This window comes from Athene cunicularia (assembly GCF_003259725.1).
Source record: "Athene cunicularia isolate RWA chromosome 24 unlocalized genomic scaffold, athCun1 chr24_part1, whole genome shotgun sequence".
Lineage (NCBI taxonomy): Eukaryota > Metazoa > Chordata > Aves > Strigiformes > Strigidae > Athene > Athene cunicularia.
In genome coordinates, this window is record NW_020799132.1 from 4,936,341 (window position 1) to 4,945,089 (window position 8,749).

The following is an 8,749-nucleotide window of genomic DNA, read 5'->3' on the forward strand; positions in this document are numbered from 1 at the left end:
GTAAGAGAGTCCTTCATCCGACCGGCCATCCTGCTCTGCGGGGCCATCAGGCAGTCGTAGTGACAGTGCTGGCTGGCATGCAGGAGTGTGGCAAATGCCTGGCCTAAGGCTCTGCCCCTTGCTGCCGCTGCTGCCAGTGTCCAGTCTACTACCCTGCACCTTATTATGGGCACTTAAATCACCACACGCAGCAGCTACCACAGTGACAGAGATGCCACCAAGTCCGGAGGAGAGCTACACATGCTAGCCACGCAGAAAGCCCAGGGGAGGTAGAGGAGAGGATGGGATGGACAGGCGGACATCCATGGGCAGGGATGCAGCGGGTGGCCATGCCTGTGCCACCGAGAAGCCCATTATCTCCCCTGACTTTGACTTAAGTCCTGCTGCAGGCGTTTTGTGAGCTGGAGGAACCTTCAGAGATCTGTTTTGATGGGTGGGGATGGAGAGGGGAACAGCTTTTTCTACCACCAGACCACGTAGGAGTGAAGCAAAGAGGCCCCAGTGCAGTTGGTTGGAAGATGGAGGCTGGTTACAGGGGGGCTGGGAGGGGGATTCCGGGTGCAGGTGACCCTCTGGGCTCTCCAAAGCAGTGAGGATGCATCTGGGAAGAGGCAGGAGCCAGGACAGAGAGCTGGGATAGCAGGATGAGAGGTGAAGTTTGAGCTCCTGCCACTTAACAGTGGGGCTTGGAAGAAGGTATAAACAGGTGCTGAAGGACTGTGAGCTCAGTGCCAGTGACGTAAGCGCTACCATGATCAGCCTGTCCCCAGATCCTTTCCAAGGCAAACATCACACATTTTCCATCAGACGCTGCTCTCCTTGGATGCCAAATTTCACTCCCATTTGTGCAAGCCCGGGCCAGTGTCCACATGCTCCCAGCGAATCGCAGATCCTTTCCCAAGCCCCAAACGCTGAGCAGCCCCTGACGGGAGCAGAGAAGGGACCTGGGAAGACAAGATGGCATCAGGGACTGCCTGCCCCCTGCTCCCATCCCGACGGTCTCTGCGCTGCTGCCTGGAGAAGAGCAGCCTTGCTGGCCTTGCCTGCAGCTTGCTGATCCTGCTGTTTTCACTTGGAGAAGGGGATGGCATGACACAGTTGTTTCCCAGGCAGTTGCCACCACCCTAAAACCAGAGGGTGGGATTCGGCTGCAGAGGGATAATGCTGACCAAGGACAAGCAAGTCCAGGCAAGGCACGCAGCACGGCGCAGCTCCTGATGAGTAAGAGTGGTGGATGCTAACTCTCCTCGAGGTCTGGTCCTCACCCTCACCCCGCTAGGCTTCTATCAACTTATCCTGTATTTATGGCAGTGAGTAAGGGAGGCTCAGGCCCCGAGTTCACTCTCTTATCTAAGGTTTATATTTCTCTTCCAGAATCGTTCTGGTTTTCTTCTCCTGCCCCCTTATTTTTCCAGTGTTTTCCCTCTTCTTTGTCTCTCCCCTTTCACCTCTGTCTCATTTTTCTTTTGCTGTCCTACTTTTTACTTCTGTATTTATAGAGGAAGGAAAGAGGGGAGTAAATCAAGAGACACATGCACGCACACACGCTGGATATTTGTCTTGCTCAGTCACAGAGTGAATAAGCGTCCTTGTTTCAACATGTTTTCCCATTTAACTTCCCAGGGGCTTTTCAAAATGAGAATTCCTCTGAACAACAAGACACCAGGGCTGAGCTCACAGTCATTTGCTGTGTGTGGTGGCCTCATTCCTCAGGCTTCGCCCCCCCCATCCTGTGCTCCCGATTTCCAGGAACCCAACAATGACACAGAACGGGGCCCACCCACCGCCTCCCCTAAAGCCTTCCCGGTGGGCAGGGAAGCCCAGCAAGGTCAGGCTGCAGCTCCCCAGGTGCTGAGCTGTCTCCTGGCAGAGCAGAGGAGCTGCAGCCCTTGCACAGGCAAAGGATGGAGGTTTCTGCGCAGGGCACAAGCCACGGGCAGCTGGCACCCTGCTGGGGGGGCACCAGTGGGACCGCTCAGAGCCGCCCTGCTGCCATCCTGCGTGGGTGATGGCTCACTGTCCCTCTAAGCAACTCACCTGTGGGGGGGCCCATCTCAGGAGGCTGAGCCCCCTGCAGAGATCTGACTCCAGACACTGAGGCTCTTGCAAGGGGCGAAGAAAGATTTGGGGGCAATGGCACTTGCTCGTAACCAGGAAAAGCGGGGCTAAAGGTGATCCCACAAGCCCGTGAGCTTGCCGTCACCCCCAGCCCCCCACCACCACCTGGACCGTGGACAAGCACAGCCTAAGGGGAGGAAGCAGCTACCCCCTCCTCAGCCCCCCCGCAGCGCTCTCTCGGGGCAGAGGTTGCCCTGTCCTGCTCCCCCTCCCACCACGCTGGGCTGCTCGGTGGCCACAGGGCTTGGATGCTCGGGAGGGACAGAGCCACAGTTTCTGTCTCCAGGGTAGGCCAGGGCAAGGACAGCTTCTCCATGCACAGCTCTCCGTGCTACCCTTGCTGGAAACAGCTGCTGCCTGGAGGGAAGCTTGGCTTGCTATTGCCAAATACAGAGGATTTCAGAGTAGTTTGTGTCTAAGGGAGACTCTATTAATAGCTCTCTGTCCTTTTGCTTCTTTCCCTGCTTGTCCTGGTTCTGCTCTTCTTTATCCATTTCCCCTCTTTCTGTCCACTTGCAGAGAATCTGCTCCGAGAGGGAAGCTGGGGAACAGCTGCTGGCTTGGGACAGCACAGATGCTTGGAGATGAGGAATGGGGAGCCACGGGATTACAGAGAAGGGGACGACCTTTAGAAAAAGACGAAGGACGAGCAAGTAGTGATGTTCCTTATAACCACTTTTTATCACCCATCACCAGTGAAGAGCTTCTTCCAGCTCCGTTAGCGCAGAGCCTCTGACTATCTAAAGCCTGCCCACAGCACATGATGGGGACTTGTCAAGTCTCTCCCATCACAAATAAAACTCTCACCTGTGGTACCCTCAACCCTTTCCCAGCCTGGGCTCCACCCCACAGCACCTCTCTCCCAGTCTAGGACCCCAGATATAGCTGTATGAGATGCTTAATCAGCACAACTCTTCAGAGCAAAAACTGTCCCTCTGCTCAGGGAGGAAAGGACCAGACAGGAGCTCTGCCCCACATATGCCCTGGTAGCCTTTCCCGTCTGCTGACACACTGTACCAGAAACGTCTTCAGTGATTCAGTAAAATAAGCTCTAGAAAGTAAAAAAAAAAAAGTTTTTAAGCAGTGGGAAAAGAACAAAAAGGTCTCCGTTTGAGGGTTTTCCAGTCTCTGGCTTGCTGGAAAACCAATGTTTTTCAACTTTAGCAGGCCTGAATTTTCCTGAGGCATGAGGTGGAGATGGCATTCCCTTGCTTTGCAGAGTTTGATGCAGGGCATATTTTTTGCTGACATGCAAACTCCTAGGTAACTAGACCTAACAAAGTAATTCCTGCTGCTGGGAACAACAGCAAATTGTGCTAAAAGTTATCATTTCCAAGCATCAGAGAAAAAAGAGCATCCTCACAGAAGACTACACAAAGATGGGGGCTATAGACCCATGCCAGTGCCTATATCTCAGGGCCAAATCTTTTTCTGGAAGCAATAAAACCTGTTGCAGTTGTCCAGATATCAAAAAATTCCAGTTCTGCCAGCTGCAAATCAGGGAATGGTTTATTACCTCGGCAGCCCCCAAACCCATAAGATTAGATAAACTGTCAATTTTACATGAATAATATCTATCTCTTGTCGTATGCTTTTCTCCCAAATATCCCAGAGCACTTTAGAAGATTATAAACAGAATCACTGTCTCCCAAGTTCACATGAAATCCCATCTGCATGGCCACTGAGGCTGGCTTGAAGACTGACCGTGACCGTGCTCCCAAGAAGCCAGAAGAGACTAAGCCATCTTACAGCAGAAGGTAAAAAAGCTCCCGTGGTCCTTGCTAATACAGCGAAGGAATATTCCCTTCCTGATCCCAAATTTGGAGATTGTGCTTTAGTGCTGAGCAGACACCTAAGAGGTGCAACCAGCTCCACCCAACTTCCTCACCTCAGGTGGTGCCAATCTCCAGTGCATGAAAAGGAGGTGGAAAAGAAAACAAAAACTGAAAACCAATGACACAGAAACCAAGTTAATCATCAAAGACGGGGGAAAAAAAAAAACCTCCTTCCTGGCCTCTACAGGCAACCAGCAGAAGCCTTGAAACACAGGTTTAATTAATTAATTAAAAACAATATGAACATGGTGCAACAAGTCTTGTAAGTACACTGAAGGCATGCAGTATCATCCATACAGTTATGCAATGTGCTGGTGACTGTAGCAAGCTCATCTTGAATCCAGTTCGGATCCTGGTGCCCAAGACTCTCTTTCAAAGGCCACCCCTGAACTCTGCTCCTGTGATGTCTAGAAATGGTCTTCTAATTTCTAGCCTATATTGTTTTTAATGAACAAATTTACCTTATTTGATCTTACACTAGCACTGTCCTTTAATTCAAATAGACTTCCTTCTTCAGCCGGTATTCCCTTTCCTGTCCTCCGCATGAATTTAATGCTGACTAGTCATTTTTCCCCTTCAGCCTTTTCAAAGTTGAAGACTCAGCATAACCACTAGAAAGGGGTCCTCCCCCAGGCAGCACATATCCTCCAGTTAATGCCCTTGTCCCGTCACACACCCTCTCACTCCTTCAGTGAATCACCCTCCTTCTGCACGCTCGCCGAGTATCGTTGTTACACAACGGGCGTTTTTATCCTGCCTGCAACTTGTTCCAATAATTAAGATTCCCCATGGTCCAGCTCATAGCCTGCAGGCCTGATTTAAGCCCTGGGAAGTTTGTGTTTGGCCTGCCATGGTACCCTGGAGGAGCTGTTCTGATGCTCACACTACCCTAAAAATCCTTGTATCTGAAGCCAGGTCCTGACCATCTCCACTGAGCTCTCAATTCAGTGTGCTCCCCGACACGAAAATGCATCCCCCAAGTAGCTGGATCCTCCTGGTTCAGTTTTACCTCCCTTCATCACCTACTCCGAGACACACGGCTGATCATCACATGGAGGCGGTGAGGCCAAATTGCCACAAATAATCTGAACTCGTTTATGCCGTATAAATTGAGTCTATCTTCTCTAAATCACAGCTCTGAGAGTATCTGTAGATCTACTTCAAGCACACCTGCAGCACTGTTGTTTTGTTTTTTTTTTTTTCCCCATGTGTTCCACACCAGGCTAGCTCCGCCGATCCATCTGCATGCATTGCTGACTGAATCTGATACGTGTGAAAGCAACATGAAGCCCTGAACTCGTTCTGCCTGCTCTGCTGTCACACTGGGAGCTGGTTAATGCCTGGTCATTGCTCAATGATGTCTACATACTTGATGGATTGATTTCCTCGTGCTTTCTTGTAGCAGGAGCAGCCTGCACGCGTTTCAGCGTATCATTTTCTGCGCCGCGGATTTGTTTTCGATGAAGGTGTAAGAAATGAGAAAGGACTGTAAATATGTAGGATGTGAAAGGGAGTGTGGATTAGTGGGTAGAGCACAGAGTAGGCAATTAGCAGACAGGTTCCCCGCTCCTAGTTTGGTTGGAGTTGTTGTGAGAACCGGGGCCAGTGAATCATGGGCTGGTTGATCTAATTCTCTATGACTCTCCATGACTTCATCAATCATTGGTGTTTGAAACTTTGCTCCGGAGCCTGTCTAAAGGAGTGCCCCGGGGTTGGCTTAACTGTTTCTATTCTATTTAGTTTGAAATGGACCCAATTTTTCCACTTTTTCCATCCTGGGGAAATCGTTCTTCTTTAGGTATCTACCCATGGAGATTTTTGTGCAGCACGTTGCACAGTGGAAACACTTTCTTACAAGCAAATAAACTACTCAAACTTACTGGTGCATATACAATGAAAAGATGATGTTCAAAACAAGAGCAAAAGCATCATGGGATATTTAGAAAAAGTCAAGGATTTAGAGGGGTCACAATCATGGAAAGTAAGAGAATGAGCAAGCAAAAAGGCTGCATAGCAAATTCAGAAAAGAAAAAAAATATTTCATTTTTGCTGAAAAATTTAACTCAGTTCCAGGGTACATGCCTCAGTTTCTCTAATTGCTACATGGGGTTAGCAACCCAGACCTATTTTGCAAAGGTGTTGTCAAGTTTAATTTGTGAACCTTTGAAAAACGCTCCGAGTTTTTCAGATGAAAGGCGCTGCAGATGCCAAACGTGGGTGTATCCTCTGAGTCAGAGGCATAGACATGGGCATATTGTGTGATGGGCTTGACGCAGTGCACTAGATAGGAGACAGTTGTCCTCTGCAGAAAGTGTAGGGATAGCTGGTGCAAAAATCACAGATGATGCTTACACAAGTGTGAACTCATGCTACAGAAATCAGGAGCCACCCTCTGGGAGGCACAAAGATAAAACCTGCAATAGAGAGACGTCCGGTCTGTACTTTATTTTGGCTTCTAAATTGCCTGAAATACGTGTGTGCGCACAAGCCTTTTAAACATGGCGAGGAACCGAAGCACCAATTGTCTGATAAACTACCCTTTAACTCCAGTTAGTCCTCCTGTGATTCCCAGGCAGGATCCGCCAGCATTGGCCGTGGTTATGAGCACCAGTAAGACCACGCGGGCAGAATCACAGAATCATCTAGGTTGGAAAAGACCTTGAGGATCACCCAGTCCAACCGTTACCACGCACCTCAAGTTTCAGACAGGTATGAACAGTAGATTTCCCAGGAAAGGCCAGAAATAACAAGAGAGAGTTTTTCCCTGTCTGCAAACAATTTTTTTGGCATAAAAAAGACACGACGAGGTGTGATAAGGTGCAGAGAGGTAATGGGGAAAAGAGTGGGCTTGGCCTTTGGTTACGAAGCAAAGCCGCAGTCCCAGGATGTGTGGCAGCAGGGGTGATGCATTTAGCTCTCGCTGGTCACCCGTGGGCCTGCCACAGTTCCACAGGAATGTGCAAGCAGGACGCGCCCGAGGTGCGAGTGCTGGGCATGTGAGATGCTACGAGAGGGAGCTTGAAAGGGAACCGGTGAAAGTGGCCCCGTGCAGAGGTGACTGGCCACAGCAGGGAATGTTCCTTATGCACACGAGTGACATCCTTCCTTTCCGCAGTCTCAAGGGAGGTTCAGCCCAGATTACTGGCAAACCTATTCTTCTTCAAGAAGTCCAGTTTGCCCTTGGCTCCGTGATATACGCACGTGACCTCCTCTTTCTGTCTGACAGGGTATTTAAGCTGAGGATTCTCCGAAATGAAGCAGCAAGGACAAATGTCACCCAAGCTGATCAGAAGCCAAATCAGAACCTGCAGCTTTACGTAACATACCGGCCGTCATGAGGGCTGACAACAGCCCAGCTGAGTCTTACTGGAGCTGCAGTAGATGATAGACGTGGCCATGTCATATCTCAAGTATGGCCACACTCCACCAGTACTGCAACAAACGGAGGAGCTAAAGCCATGCTCGGCATCAGGGTAGGTCAGGCAAAGCACACCCGTAACCTGACTTACCGGAGGGACAGAAGAATCACTAATAAACTAAATAATCACTAATAAAACTCCTCCTGAGCCCAGTTCCTCTCAAATCTGCCTGGAGTAACTGGATTAAACCCATACACTCTGGATTTGCGACGATAAAACCAAGATGAAAAAATTCACTCCTTAATCTTTTGATTGCCTTACCGACCCCAAAATCTTAACAGTGTCAGGAAAACAAGAGAAACCAAGGCCACCATCTTCCGAGTGAGACCTCTTCACATAAATGTTTTTTGTTTCTTAAGTATCAATGCTAGCTTGGAAAAACTCTGCTGAGTCTTTTCTGTACACATGAGAACAGGCGCCTCCACCCTCCAGTATTTTTAATTACTTGGAGTTCTATAGGACTGTTGATGTTATAAAGATCAGGAAGCCGGGGGAAAGAAATACATATATGTCAGCCAATCTCTTTCTTTTATGAAATTTGTTTTTAAAAAATAGCATTGCCCTTTCCTATGCCAGAGAATGACTTCTGACTCATGAAAGACTATGGTCCTATTAAAAAAAAAAAAACATGTCCATTAGAAATGACTGCAAAAGGCACAGCCTTTCCCAACAACTATTATAAAAAAAAAAAAAACAACAAAACCAACCCTCTATACTGAATGATTTCTCATATATAGAGAGCCAAAACAACATACAAGCAGTAAGAGGGATTGGATCTATGAGCCAGGGGTCCCAACTACATTTCAGTTGAAGAGAAAAAAAAAAAAAAAAAAAAAAAAAAAAAATTCTCTTTCCTTTTCTCTCATTTTGCACAGACAAAGCCCTTCGTAAGACAGGCTCTTCCTGGCTATCTCATTCTCATATCAGATCCAAATGTATGCTGTTCCTGTTTTGGGCTGCACTTGTATTTCCTCCACACCTAAAAAAGGGCTGGAAAATGCAGACTTGGATTTTTTCCTCCACTACTTAAGACACTTCCAACTGGGGGGTTGTTACAGATTTCTGATGAGGTATTATTACAGGCTAAAAATCCCATTCTCCACCAACACCACCGTTGCATTCTGCAGAAATGAAATTAGGCACAGATTTTAGGCATCGTTAATTTACACCCTAGGTGTTAATCTGAGGGTAATCTCACTGAAATTCAGGGCATAACCTACGCTTATTGATACGATATTGATACGATACGAGTGGAAGATCGACCTTTTGAAGCTGATGAAATTCACCAGGGCTTAATGCAAAGCCTTTTTCTTCTGAAATTGTCTGTGATTCCAACAAGTTGAACATTTCCCCGGAATACAGCTAGCGGAGACAGAT